This window comes from Equus caballus, chromosome 3 (assembly GCF_041296265.1).
Source record: "Equus caballus isolate H_3958 breed thoroughbred chromosome 3, TB-T2T, whole genome shotgun sequence".
Classification (NCBI taxonomy): Eukaryota; Metazoa; Chordata; class Mammalia; order Perissodactyla; family Equidae; genus Equus; species Equus caballus.
Window position 1 is genome coordinate 21,662,968 of NC_091686.1, and position 13,884 is coordinate 21,676,851.

General features: G+C 37.4%; 1 long non-coding RNA gene across 1 annotated transcript in view; it reads right to left on the reverse strand.

The window, feature by feature from the left end:
* LOC138923584 (uncharacterized) overlaps nt 1-13,884 on the reverse strand; it is a 120,640-nt gene that overhangs the window by 39,086 nt on the left and 67,670 nt on the right. The window contains exon 2 of the long non-coding RNA XR_011437370.1: nt 12,494-12,551. This is a non-coding gene — a long non-coding RNA (uncharacterized lncRNA). The remainder of the gene's footprint in view (nt 1-12,493; nt 12,552-13,884) is intronic.

Genomic DNA, 13,884 nt, shown 5'->3' on the forward strand with positions numbered 1-13,884 from the left:
GACAATTTAGTTGGGGAGATAAAACATACAGGGTAAAAAAATGTGTATATAATCAAGTCTATGTACAGAAATACAGGCTAACATGGAGCTGTAACATGGAGAAGTGGGAGAATCATGAACTTCAAAGTCATACAGCCTTGGTTTTTAATAGAGTCCACTGCCTCCAGCTAAATAATCATGAGCAAAGTTCTTAATTTCTTAGAGCCTTGATTTTCTTACCTACAAAACGGGGGTAATAATATCTACCTTATGAAATGATTGTGAAAATTAAATGAGATAATACAAGTTACATGCCTAATAAAGGCACAAGGTAGGTGTTTAACTGGTGTCAGTTCTCATCCTTTCCTATAGTTAACAGGAGGGGTGAAGAGAATCGCTCTACCTCTGCCTGGCAGGTTAGCTAGGAGTAAATATTTGAACAGGATTTTAAAAACGTGGTAGAAGTACAGTTTATTTTATATTTACTTTATTTTTTAACTGCCCAGCACCTAAACTCCCTTCTGATTAACTGGACCATTCCCTTCCTTATGAGTATTGTAGAAAAAAACACACACTCATTTTCCAATCTTCTTCCCAGACTTGGTCAATCAGCCATTGTAATGATCAACAATATTCTTGTACTTCTGTCTTGATGTTTCAACCCTAGGTGATACTGAACAGATTCCATGCAACCCTAGGTGAGACCTAATAGATTCCAGGCTGAGATTCTTTTTCCACTCCCACCACTTTCCACCTATACACCTCCTTCCCCACCCACAATTTCTTTAGATATATATCTTAACTTTTTCTGGGAGTTGTCTTTATCATTTTAAATGATATATTTTTAAAAACACATTCCTTGATTTATTATCCTATGAAAATGTTTTAAAAAGATTATGAAAATACTGCATCTACCCCTCCTTCCATTGCTTCTGCCCATTGTCCTACCAAATTTTTGGTAGTTGTATTATTTTATTTTGTCAATGTTTATAACATTGTTTATAACATTTATAATCTTTTCTATAACTATTATTAAGTTTTACGTGCATGGTAAATAGGGTGATTCTAAAGACTCAATTTAAAATGCATTTTTTACGCTATGATTGTATGGTCACAGCAGAACCATGTAGAAGATAGAACCAATAGAGAAGGAAGTATAATCCTAGATCATTGAAAGGTTGCCATTTGAAGGAGAATGTTCCAAGCACCAAGATCTCTACTCAGCTCTCTTTAAATATCTTTTTAGCTTCCTTGACTTTTTCAGTGTCATACTTGGTTACCACTGGTTTTGGGGTTTTTATTCTATATAATCCTCTTCTTTGGGTTCCTTTGTCATTTACTCAAAATAATCCACCTCAGTAATTTTAAAATATAGGATACATGGGTGGTAAACTTTCTGAGTGCTTGTATGTCCGAAAATTTAATTCCACACTCATTTAATTCATAATTTGATTTTTTTTCCTCCTAAGAACTTTGAAGGAACTGCTTCAAGGTCTACTAACATTCAGTGTTCCTAATAAGAAGTTTGATATCAGTCTGCTCTTCATTCTGTTATAGATAAACTTCCCCCTCCACTGAAAGCTATTAGAATTTTCTCTTAACTCTTGAAGTTCTGAAATTTTACAAGCATATGTCTAGGTGTGAATTATTATTCCCTTGATCTCTTTGGTATTCAGTAGTCCCTTCCAACCCAAAGATTTACGTCTTTTTCAGCACAGGGAAAATTTTATTATAGTCCATAATTTTTATGATTGTTTACTCTTCTCCATTATATTTATTTTCTCCTTCTGGAATTTCTGTTAAACATATGGTGGAGCTCCTTGTTCTGTCCTTTATGTATTTTAACTTTCATTTCACATTTTCTCTCTTTTTGTCTTTTTGTTCTATATTCTGGGAGTTTTCCTTGACTTTAAGTTTCAGTTCGCCAATGTAATATTCAGCTATGTAGGTCTATTTCATTAGTCCACTACAAAGTTCTTTATTTTTGAAATTATGTTTTCAATTTTGAAGAATTCTTTTTTCTTTTATTTTTCCTTTCTTATGGTATCTTGTCCTATTTAATAAATACAATAGCTTCTCAGATCTATCTGAGGATATGAATTAGGATTTGTATAAAGTTCTTTTCTGATTTTTCAAATAGCTCTGTTTCCTCCAGAAAAAGTTGTTCTGTTTCTATATTTGGGAATTTCTCCTTCATTTTGTTGATTTCTTCAAATAACTATGGTCTCTTTATTTCATCATTGTGAATCAGGATCATAGTTTCCTCTGTGGTTGGCATTCTCTTTGCCCAGTAGCTCTCACCAATGAAAAGAAGGGCCAATTTCCAGTTCCATGTAAATGACTGAGTAGGTTTTGACCAACAGGCAGTGGGCAGGAAGGCTGGTTAGAGACTCTAGTGATCGTAAAAGGCAGGGTGCCCTTCCTCTGGAGGTAAGGCATTTAAGGGCTGTACCATTCTCGGGTGAAACTGTCTTTCCTTTTTGTTTCTCTCCTCCAGGTCTTGCTTGATGGTATAGTGGGGCTCAGTCTCTGCTCTGCTTCTCTCTTAGACCCCGGTGCCCTCCGAGGAACTGTCCCTGAGCAGATCAATTACTTTCTTCAGAGAGCAGATCTCAAGCTTTGACCAGAGACCAAATGCTTCCGCTAAAAAATGCTCAATTTACACAGAGAAAAGAGAAAGGGCCACACCAGGCTCAGAATGCTGTTTTTTAGTAAATTATCCAACTCCTGCTATTTTACCTGTTCAAAAGAACCCCACTTATCTCTGGGGCTGTGGTACTTTTTTTTAATCTACCTACATATCTATTTATTTTCTATCTACCTACCTACCTACCTATGTATGTGTATATATATATGTATATATATTCTATAACTATTAGCTTTTAGTATCTTTTTATTGTGAAATAAAGCACAGATACAGAAAACTATGTGGAACAAATGTATAGCTTAGTGAATTATTATAAGGAAAACACCCTTATAACCACCACTTGTATCAAGAAATAGTGCTTTTCCCTTCACACTCCCCATCACAGTTGTAGCCTCCTTCCTCTCTCCTGATTGCGATATTAGACATTTGCATTTCTTTATGTTTTTATCATCCAAGTATACAGCTCTAGACACTATAGTTTAGTCTCCTCCATTTTTTTTTTTTACATTGATATGCCATTGAAGTCTCTATAGTTTCCCCCTCCATTCATCTCCTTTCCTTACCTTCCTTAGCCTGTCAAAGAATCCAGGCTATTTGACCCATAAAATTTCCTCTTAGCCTGGATTTTGCTAATTGCAGACTTACTGTGTGGACCAACATGTTCCTCTGTCCTCTTTATTTTCTGCAACTTGGCACTGAATCCAGAGGCTGACCTCTGGAGGTTCAAACCTTTTGACAAGAATTGTGTTCTTACGACAGTAGACATGTAATGGCTATTTTTTTTGTTTTCATTTTTAAATGTTAACAGCTGTTAATGCTGAATGCCTAGATTCGTTAATCCATTGAATATTTCCAAATGGTGATATGCTCTATCTATTTTGTTTTCATATATTAATTAGAACAATTTTATAAAGAGGTGTTTCCCTCATCTATTATTTGGCTACCTAGTCGAACAATTCATAGGAAAAGGGCAAAATAAATGCTTGATACTTTTAATCATACATCATGATCAGGTGGGATTCATACCAGGGACACAGGGATGGTTCAACATCCACAAATCAATCAACGTGATACACCACATCAACAAACTGAGGAATAAAAACCACATGACCATCTCAATAGATGCAGAGAGGGGATTTGACAAGATCCAACAGCCATTTATGATAAAAACTCTGAACAAAATGGGCATAGAAGGAAACTACCTCACCATAATAAAGGCCATATACGACAAACCCATAGCCAACATCATACTCAATGGGCAAAAACTGAACGCCATCCCCCTGAAAACAGGAACGAGACAAGGATGCCCTCTATCACCACTCTTATTTAACATAGTACTGGAGGTCCTGGCCAGAGAAATCAGGCAAGAAAAAGGAATAAAAGGAATCCAAATAGGGAGGGAAGAAGTGAAACTCTCGCTGTTTGCAGATGACATGATCTTATATATAGAAAACCCCAAAGAATCCATTGGAAAACTGTTAGAAGTAATCAGTAACTACAGCAAAGTTGCAGGGTATAAAATCAACATGCATAAATCAGTAGCATTTCTATACTCCAGTAATGAACCAACAGAAAAAGAACTCAAAAATACAATACCATTCACAATCGCAACGAAAAGAATAAAATACCTTGGGGTAAATTTAACTAAGGAAGTGAAGGACCTACACAATGAAAATTACAAGGCCTTTCTGAGAGAATTGGATGACGACATAAGGAGATGGAAAGACATTCCATTTACATGGATTGGAAGAATAAACATAGTTAAAATGTCCGTTCTACCTAAAGCAATCTACAGATTCAACGCCATCCCAATCAGAATCCCAATGACATTCTTTACAGAATTAGAACAAAGAATCCTAAAATTCATATGGGGCAACAAAAGACCCCGAATTTCTAAAGCAATCCTGAGAAAAAAGAACAAAACGGGAGGCATCACAATCCCTGACTTCAAAACATACTACAAAGCTACAGTAATCAAAACAGCATGGTACTGGTACAAAAACGGGTGCACAGATCAGTGGAACAGAATTGAAAGCCCAGAAATAAAACCACACATCTATGGACAGCTTATCTTTGACAAAGGAGCTGAGGGCATACAATGGGGAAAAGAAAGTCTTTTCAACAAATGGTGCTGGGAAAACTGGAAAGCCACAGGTAAAAGAATGAAAATTGACCATTCTTTTTCACCATTCACCAAAATAAACTCCAAATGGATCAAAGACCTAAAGGTGAGACCTGAAACGATAAGGCTTCTGGAAGAAAACGTAGGCAGTACACTCTTGGACATCAGTATTAAAAGGATCTTTTCGGACACCATGCCTTCTCAGAGAAGGGAAACAATAGAAAGAATAAACAAATGGGACTTCATCAGATTAAAGAGCTTCTTCAAGGCAAATGAAAACAGGATTGAAACAAAAAAACAACCCACTAACTGGGAAAAAATATTTGCAAGTCATATATCTGACAAAGGCTTAATATCCATAATATATAAAGAACTCTTGCAACTCAACAACAAAACATCAAACAACCCAATCAAAAAATGGGCTGGAGACATGAACAGACATTTCTCCAAAGAAGATATACTGATGGCCAATAGGCACATGAAAAGATGCTCATCATCACTGATCATCAGGGAAATGCAAATCAAAACTACACTAAGATATCACCTTACACCCGTTAGAATGACAAAAATATCTAAAACTAATAGCAACAAATGTTGGAGAGGTTGCGGAGAAAAAGGAACCCTCATACACTGCTGGTGGGAATGCAAACTGGTGCAGCCACTATGGAAAACAGTATGGAGATTCCTCAAAAAATTAAAAATAGAACTACCATACGATCCAGCCATCCCACTACTGGATATTTATCCAAAGAGCTTGAAGTCAGCAATCCCAAAAGTCCTATGCACCCCAATGTTTATTGCACTGTTTACAATAGCCAAGATGTGGAAGCAACCTAAGTGTCCAGCAACAGACGAATGGATAAAGAAGATGTGGTACATATATACAATGGAATACTACTCAGCTGCAAAACAGAACAAAATCATTCCATTTGCAATAACATGGATGGACCTTGAGAGAATTATGTTAAGTGAAATAAGCCAGCGAGAGAAGGATAATCTGTGTATGACTCCACTCATATGAGGAATTTAAAATTATGGACTAAGAACAGTTTAGTGGATACCAGGGGAAAGGTGGGGTGGGGGGTGGGCACAAAGGGTGAAGTGGTGCACCTACAACATGACTGACAAACATTAATGTACAACTGAAATTTCACAAGATTGTAACCTATCAACAACTCAATAAAAAAAATAAATAAAAAAATTAAAAAATGCTTGATACTTTTTGTTATCTACTTTGTTGTCAAGAAAATGAATTCGTTCCCTGTTATCCTCAAAATGACCTATTGTTTTTTTAAAAAATATAATTATTAATTCATGGATTTAGATATATTTCACAGATTTTAATTCACTGCAATTCTTACTATTATTGAAGCTGAAAATACTCCCTCTTTGCCTATGAGACAGTCTCTTCAAGTTAGTTTCTAAGTGTTTTGACATGACCCTAGTAGTCTTTGATAGCTTCTGTGCTACTAGTATGTTAAGATATTCCAGCTCATCTTGCATATTTCCTGCCACACACCCGAAATCAACTATTTCTCTAAGAGACTCTGGATTCTTTTTTTTTTTAATGTAACATGGTATTTTAAGATCACGATCTGGGCCCTAACGATTATTAATGCTACTGGGTTGGTCCTTGTTTCTAGGTCTTTTCAATGGATTGAGCTAGGAAATATATATGTATGTATATAGTATGTATGCATATAAATATAGGAAATATAGCATATATTTCCTATCTTTGTATGTATGTATATTTCACTACATATATTTATATTATTTGATTATATTATACATATATAGAGCCTATATTTATTTATATATAGGGAAAAAATACCTGATGAGTTCTTATCAGTATCTCCAATTCAAATTCAGGAGTATAGGGTTAATTTATATCTTCTGTATCACACCTACATCTTTTTTCTTCCACACCAAAAATTCTGGTTCTGAAGGACATATGGGAGGACAGAATTAGAATATCCCATAATTACTCATTTCTCTTATCCCATATTTCATATATGAGTTTCAAAATTATCCTTATACTACCACCATCATTTTTGATTACTCAGAATAGTTAAACATTTTTTGCATATGTTATCCTCATTTCTCTTCGTCCCCACACCTATCTTTTAATAGTTGTACTATATTTACTTTTCAGATTATATAGCTATTGTATACTATGAGCTCTCTTTTTAACCCCCCACTTAGTCTTGGTTCTACAAGTAACTGTATGTTTAATGCTCAGTGTCTCTCTAGTCATTTTAGTGATCTAAAATGTTTATTTTCATAGATTCCTTGGGAAGGGCTCATGGCAACAATTTTTTTGAGATCTTACATGCTTATAACAATTTGTCTCTGCTCCTCTATACTTGAAGGTCAATTTTGCTGGATATAAAATCTTTAGTTCACATTTTCTTTCCTTGAATATATTACATGTGTTGCTCTCTTTTCTTGTGGCATAAAACACTGCTGTGAGAAGTCTGATGGTAGATAATCTTGAGTCCTTTTTGTCTCTCATTTTTTTTTCTTTTTTAAAGATTGGCACCTGGGCTAACAACTGTTGCCAATCTTTTTTTTTTTTTTTTTCTGCTTTATCTCCCCAAATACCCCCTGTACACAGTTGTATATCTTAGTTGCCAGTCCTTCTAGTTGTGGGATGTGGGACGCCACCTCAACGTGGCCTGACGAGTGGTGCCATGTCCGAGCCCAGGATCCAAACCCTGGGTGGCTGCAGCGGAGCATGAACTTAACCACTCGGCCACGGAGCCGGCCCCTCTCATTTTTCTTTTTTAATTTACCTCCTTTTAACTTTCTATTTCTCTCAAGACATTATTTGTTGTGTTTATTTGTGTAAATATTGTATTAATTTAACAAATGTCTTATTGAGTCTCCCCTATGAGTCAGAAACCAGGAGTACAATGATAGACACCCTCGCCTCCAAAGTCCCTGCAGTAATAGAACTGATATAACATAGAGGATCAGTCTTCAATCAGAGCATATGTCTCAGCAGTGGCACAACTGACATTTTGGACTGTATCATTCTTTGTTGTGGGGGGCTACCTTACACATTGTAACATGTTTAATAGCATCCCTGACCTCTACCTACTAGATGCCAGAACACTTGTTATGGGCTGATTGTTTGTGTCCCCTCCAAAATTCATATGTTCAAGTCCTACCCCACAATGTGATCATGTTTGGAGGTGAAGCCATTGGGAGATAATTAGGTTTATATTAAGTCACGAAGGTGGGACCCTCATGACGGAATTAATACCCTTATAGGAGGAAGAAGAAAGAAATCTCTCTATCTCCATGAGCGCTCATCAAGGACAAGTCAAGTGAGCACACAACAAGAAGGTGGCTATTTACAAGCCAGGAAACAGGTCCTCATCAGACACCAAATCTGCTGGCACCTTGATCTTGGGCTTCCCAACCTCCAGAACTGTGAGACATAAATTTATGTTGTTTAAGCTACCCAGTCTACAGTATTTTATTATAGCAGACTGAGCAGACTAAGAAAGCACTGCTTTCCCAATTGTGACAACCAAAAATGACTCCAGACATTGTCAAATGTCCCTTGGGGCAAAAAATCACCCCCAGTTGAGAAACACTGAATCAAAGTATCACACAAATTGTTGTCAAATTATAAGTGTAATAAGTACTCCCTACCTTAGTAAATGGCACTACCCAATGGCTGGGACGAAAAATCGTGGAGTCATCCTTGACTCCTTTCATTCATACCCTCAACTAATTTATCAGCAAGTCCTGATTCACCAAGAAAATGTATCCTGATCCTGATTCTTCCTACCACCTCCACTGCTACCATCCTAGTTCAAGCTAGTTCATTTCTCACCTGAATACTGTAATACCTTCCTAACTGGCATCTCAGTTTCTACTTTTTCCTCCCTTATGCTCTTTTCCCCACACAGAAGCTAGAATTGGCCTTTTATAATGTAGATTAGATAATGTAATTCTTGTTCAAAATCCTCCAATGATTCCCCATCACTCTTGGAATAAAATATAAGTCCTTACATGGCCCACATGGCTCTACATGGCCCAACATGATATCGCCCCTGGCTACCTCTCTGAACTCATTTTCTACTGCTCTTCTCCTTACTCACTGCACTTCAGCTGTACCAAATTCCTTGCTGTTTCTTAAACATGCCAAGCACACCCCCATCTTTGGGCTTTGTGTGTGCTGTTCTTTTAGCCAAGAATTTTTCCTGCGAGCTGTCTGGTCATGCACTTCGCCTATTTTTCTATTGGTTTGAATGGTATTTTTCTTCTGAGTTATTCTATTTTGATGGAAACTGTTATTTCTAAAAAAATTGTGAGAGGTATGCTGATAACCCATACTCTGGTGTGTTTCACTTCTAACACTGGTAGAGCAAGGAGACAGTGGAAGGACAGGTACTCAAAGGAGATGAAGGGTTAGTGGAGGAATAGAAGAGATCTCTGATTGTGATATCTTCTGGGATTTTTTTTTTCTTTTTTTGGCATCACTTTGTTTTTCCTCATCCTGATCATTCTTTCAAAACATTTTTCCTCCCAATTCTAAAATGCTTTGAATTTGTTCAACAACCATTATGTAAATACCACTAGGACTTGATGCTTCTCTGACCTCATCTTGTACCATCTCTCTCTTGCTCTCCCACTTCAGTCACCTGCCCTCCTTCTGCTCCATGAACAGAATGGTCCTACCACAAAATATTATGCATTTGCTGTTTCCTTTGCCTGGAATGCTTGTCTCCTGACTATCCACATGGCTCTTCTCCATTTAGTCATCTTCTCAGTGACATCTTCCCTGACCACTCTACCTAAAATTTCAATAATTCCCCGGCAAAGTTTTCTATTCTTTCTTGATTTATTTGTTTTTTCCTTAGCCCTTATCATTATCTAACATTCTAAAATTTTTGGTTGCTTATCTTTATATCATTTGTCACCTGCTTTAAAGTGTAAACTCCAAGAGTATAGGAATTTTTGTCTATTGTACTCACTGCTCTATTCCTGAAGCCAAGAACAGTGCCTGGTGCATTGTTAGTAAAAACAAAACAAAACAAAACAAAACAAAAAAACCCTCTTTATTGAATTAATTAATAAATCTAGAAGTGAAAGATGGAATCTCTTTGAGCTTATAGTCTCACTAGACAGAACAAATGCAAATATCCATACATAAAGCAACTAAAGATACAGGTGTCTAGTGATGATAGAATCGAGGGCGTAGAGTATCATATAAAGAGATTGGTAATTTTGCTTTGAAATTAGATAATGAGAAGGAGGTGACTCCTGAGTTGGATCATAAGATTTTAATAAACCTGAATTGGAAGAGAGAAATATGAAGACTTTCTAGAAAGAAAGAGTAATATGAGTTGGGTAAGATACACAACCAATCAGGCTGTTCTGATTGAAACAGAGGGGCCAGGTAGAAAATAGTAAGAATTAAGTTTAGATAAGTACCTGAGTATATCAGTTAGGGTCCCAGCAAGAAAGGACTGTCACACTCAGAGTAAGAATTCAAGGAGAGAATACTAAGCAACCACTGATAAAGGTTTAGTCAGGGAAATAGCAAGAGTGGTGCAGTCTCCAGGGGCTAGTAACAGGATGGGGAGCTGTTACTACCCCTAGGCTTGCAGGTGAGAAAGGAGAGAGTTGTGCAGAGAGGACATCTCGGGAGGAGCTGTGACTTTTAATCAAAGAAAACAACTGACCTCAAGGGACCTGGAGAGAGGGAGCAGACCTTCCCACAGTCGCTGATCCTCCTTAGCTAAACCAGCTGGAAGCCAGAGGCAAGAGGGAGAGTGGATACGATCAATAGAGGCCAGCTTCCTTAACAGAGCAAGATGGCAGAGTGGAAGGACGCAGAGTAGATCTAGAGGGGCAAATGGAAAATATCCTGCACACTGAGGTTAAGACAACTTGAAAACGGTTGCCAGAAAGCCTTGAGTAGCGCTCATGGAGGCCATCATCTACATGGTTGAGAAATGTTGCATAGAAGCTTTTTTTCCTGACTCTATACAAAATCATTTTTATGAGACTGTTTTAACCACATCATCATAATGAAAACATTGCTCAATCTGGCATTTGATTAGTGCAACACATAACACAAAATTACAAAGTTTCAAAGCAGCTAAAGAAATGTTTTTAAAAAAAGGAATCAAAGCACCAGCCAGAAAATAGGTGACTCAATGACCAGGGAAAATCAATGAGGCATAGCCATTATTTAAAAAATGAGTAATAGCCTCAGTAAAAATGAACTATATTATCTTTTTGAGTCCTGTTGTCCACATTCTACCACTTTCTTTTAACACTCTCTATTCCAGTAGTCAACTCTGCCTTTTCTTGCTTTACTTTTATTTCCTCATATCATCGCCTATGTTAGGAATTAATATTTATCTATTTCTACCTGTATATCTATAGTGACATAAAATAAGTATTGATTATGTGGTGTGAAGGAGATATAGACTTTAGCTTTACCAAAAGAGAGAGACCAGACACCTGTAGTTCCTTCCAGCCTTTGCCTAGAGTGGAATTCTATGCGAGTTCTTAGTGACCCTTGAGAAAACATTTTGTCACAACCTCACTGTCAGGGGACAGAGAGAAGAAAACTAGACACACGCACAACCACTGTCTAACTATAGACCTTGAGCACTTGGCACAGGGTCTGTTTTCCAGTTGCATCTCTATTCTGACTTACGCAGTTGTACAAAATTTATCTGTATTGAAAACTTAATTAAGTTGTTTACAGTAGCAGCTGTAAGCCATCTCAATATTTAGTGATTCTGAAATTGGCTTAATTTTTGTTTTTAGCTTTTTAACTTCTGCAGTATTATTTTATTCCTACAATAGTGCAGATTAGCCTCAAATAACTCAGGGCCATGATTCACACCATACAGTTATATAATATTCCAAATTCTTTCCAAATTCTGGCTCTATCCAGGACAGTACTCTGAACTTTCTCGTAGATACAGATAATTCAAGTGACCTTCAGCTCCTTTTTGAGTTAAGCCATTTGCTATAATTATTTAATTCAAATTAATTCAAAGATATTTACTGATGTCTCCTTATGCAAGCAATAGAATGGATCCATTTATGAGCTGTACCCACTCCTTACCCTTAAGGAGCTTAGAGTCTAATAGCCAGAAAAATATCTTTAATACAAATAGTAAATTAGTCTAGTCAGAGCTGAAAAACAATGAGGTGGAATTTCAAAAGTGGAAGCGATCATGTGATTCAGGATTAGATATGAAAGCTGGGTAGGATTTTAACAGGTAGAGACCAGCTATTGGGCAAGAAAATGTAACTGCTTTAAGCTCCTGTTTGTTCATCCATAAAACGAAAATAATATTATTTACCTCATTGTGTTTGTGTGAGGATTATATAAAAAAAATGAATATAAAGCACTTTGCAAAGCTGGTGAAAAGAGGACAGTAAATGTTAGCTTTGAAAATACCCCTGGTAAAGTTCTAGCAGCAGGAATGGGCTGGTGACATTGGGGAGTTGACAGTAGACTGGAGCGTAGGGTTGGTGAAGTGGAGAAGGAGAAATAAGGCACCAGGAAAAGGTTGGGTGAGAGCTCTCGTTCAGCAAACTTTTATTAAATACATTTCACTTCCTGGAAAAACAGGAGGAAATGGTGTTAGAAACTAATGCTGACTCTGGCGGGGAAGGACTCTGTTTCCCACTGTGTCCCCAGTGCCTATAAAACAGCCAGGCACACAGTTGATGTGTAATAACTATTTGTGGAATGACCCTACCTTGGTGGAGAGGTGATGAGGAGAGATTCCATAATCCTTGGCATGAGGAAATCCATCTCTGCAGTGACAAGTAGAGGAAAAAGAAAGAAATTAGTAAAATTTCAAAGCCCCTGCTAGGTGTTCGTGTGTGTGCGTGTATATGTGCATACATAAGTACATTTCTAAAGGACACTGGATATGCACATTGGGTATGCAGAGGCAGGCTTTAGTAGTGGAGCAGGTAGAGAACTCTACTTCTTTCTATAATGAAATGAGCACAGCTGAGTTGCTGAGGGAAGAGTCTGAGAGAAGGGGCTGCAGAAAAGAAAGGCAGAGAGCTGGAAAACTGAGAAAGGACCAAGAATATAGTGATATAAAATCTCTATGCCCCCCAAATTTGAGGTGTTCACACAAACCTCCTGTGGGTGTGGGTGGTTAATACAAACTAAGTGCCAAGTACTTATGTAGTACCAAGTACCACACCAGGATTGGTACAGACTAGAGGGAAGGGACAGGCCAGAGGAAGTTCAATGCCAATGACATCAAATGTACAGTAGAAGCTGGCCTTTAAGCCACTTGAATCCAGGAATTTACAAAAGTCTGGAGAAAGGCATCGGACTTCCCACTGAATAAGGGTTAGGAAGATCAAATCACTTGAAAAAGTAATTTCAAATGTAAGGTGACTTTGGCTGCTTTGGGCACTGTAACTGATATCCTGTTGGCAAATTCTGGCCTAGGAATCATCTCCTCCAGAACAGGATCCTATGTCACTTCCTCCCCTCTCAGATAGGTTTTGTGCCCCTCTTGGATATTCTCCTACCACCTTTATCATGGCCTTTATCCTGTATTATAATTATCTGTTTATGTTTCTGCCTCCCTAGTTAGACTGAACATTCAAGGCTGAGCAGAGTCCAAACTCATCAGTATCCGTACAGCAGGGAGGCTGCAGCTGGAGATACAGATGTTTGTAAAGAGGCACTGAGAGCCATTAGAGAAGGGAGTCAGAAATACTAAATCCAAACCCAGAGTCTGGTTAAATACCAGAACAAGCAAAACAAACGAAAAACATGAGAGTCATCATTAGGGGTTCAGTTGTAATGTTTTGGCATTTTTGCGAGGCCTTCCATATAGCCACATTTATCTCCAAACCTCTAAAATAAGGTGCTTTGGAATCTTTTTTGGTTTGTTCTTGGTTGTCTACCACCACCATTTTCTGAAATTTTCAGAATTTTTTTTTTTAATTTCAACAATCACAACAGTGCAAAAGCTATCTAAATTCCTTTTTCTGAAAAGCTCTGTTTATTCTTAACTGTCCTAGAAAGGATAGACATGTGCTTCACACACACAGTCTTAACTACTTAATCCACAAAAAGAAAAAGGAAAATTTCTAGTGGTTGTAGCACAAAGCCAGG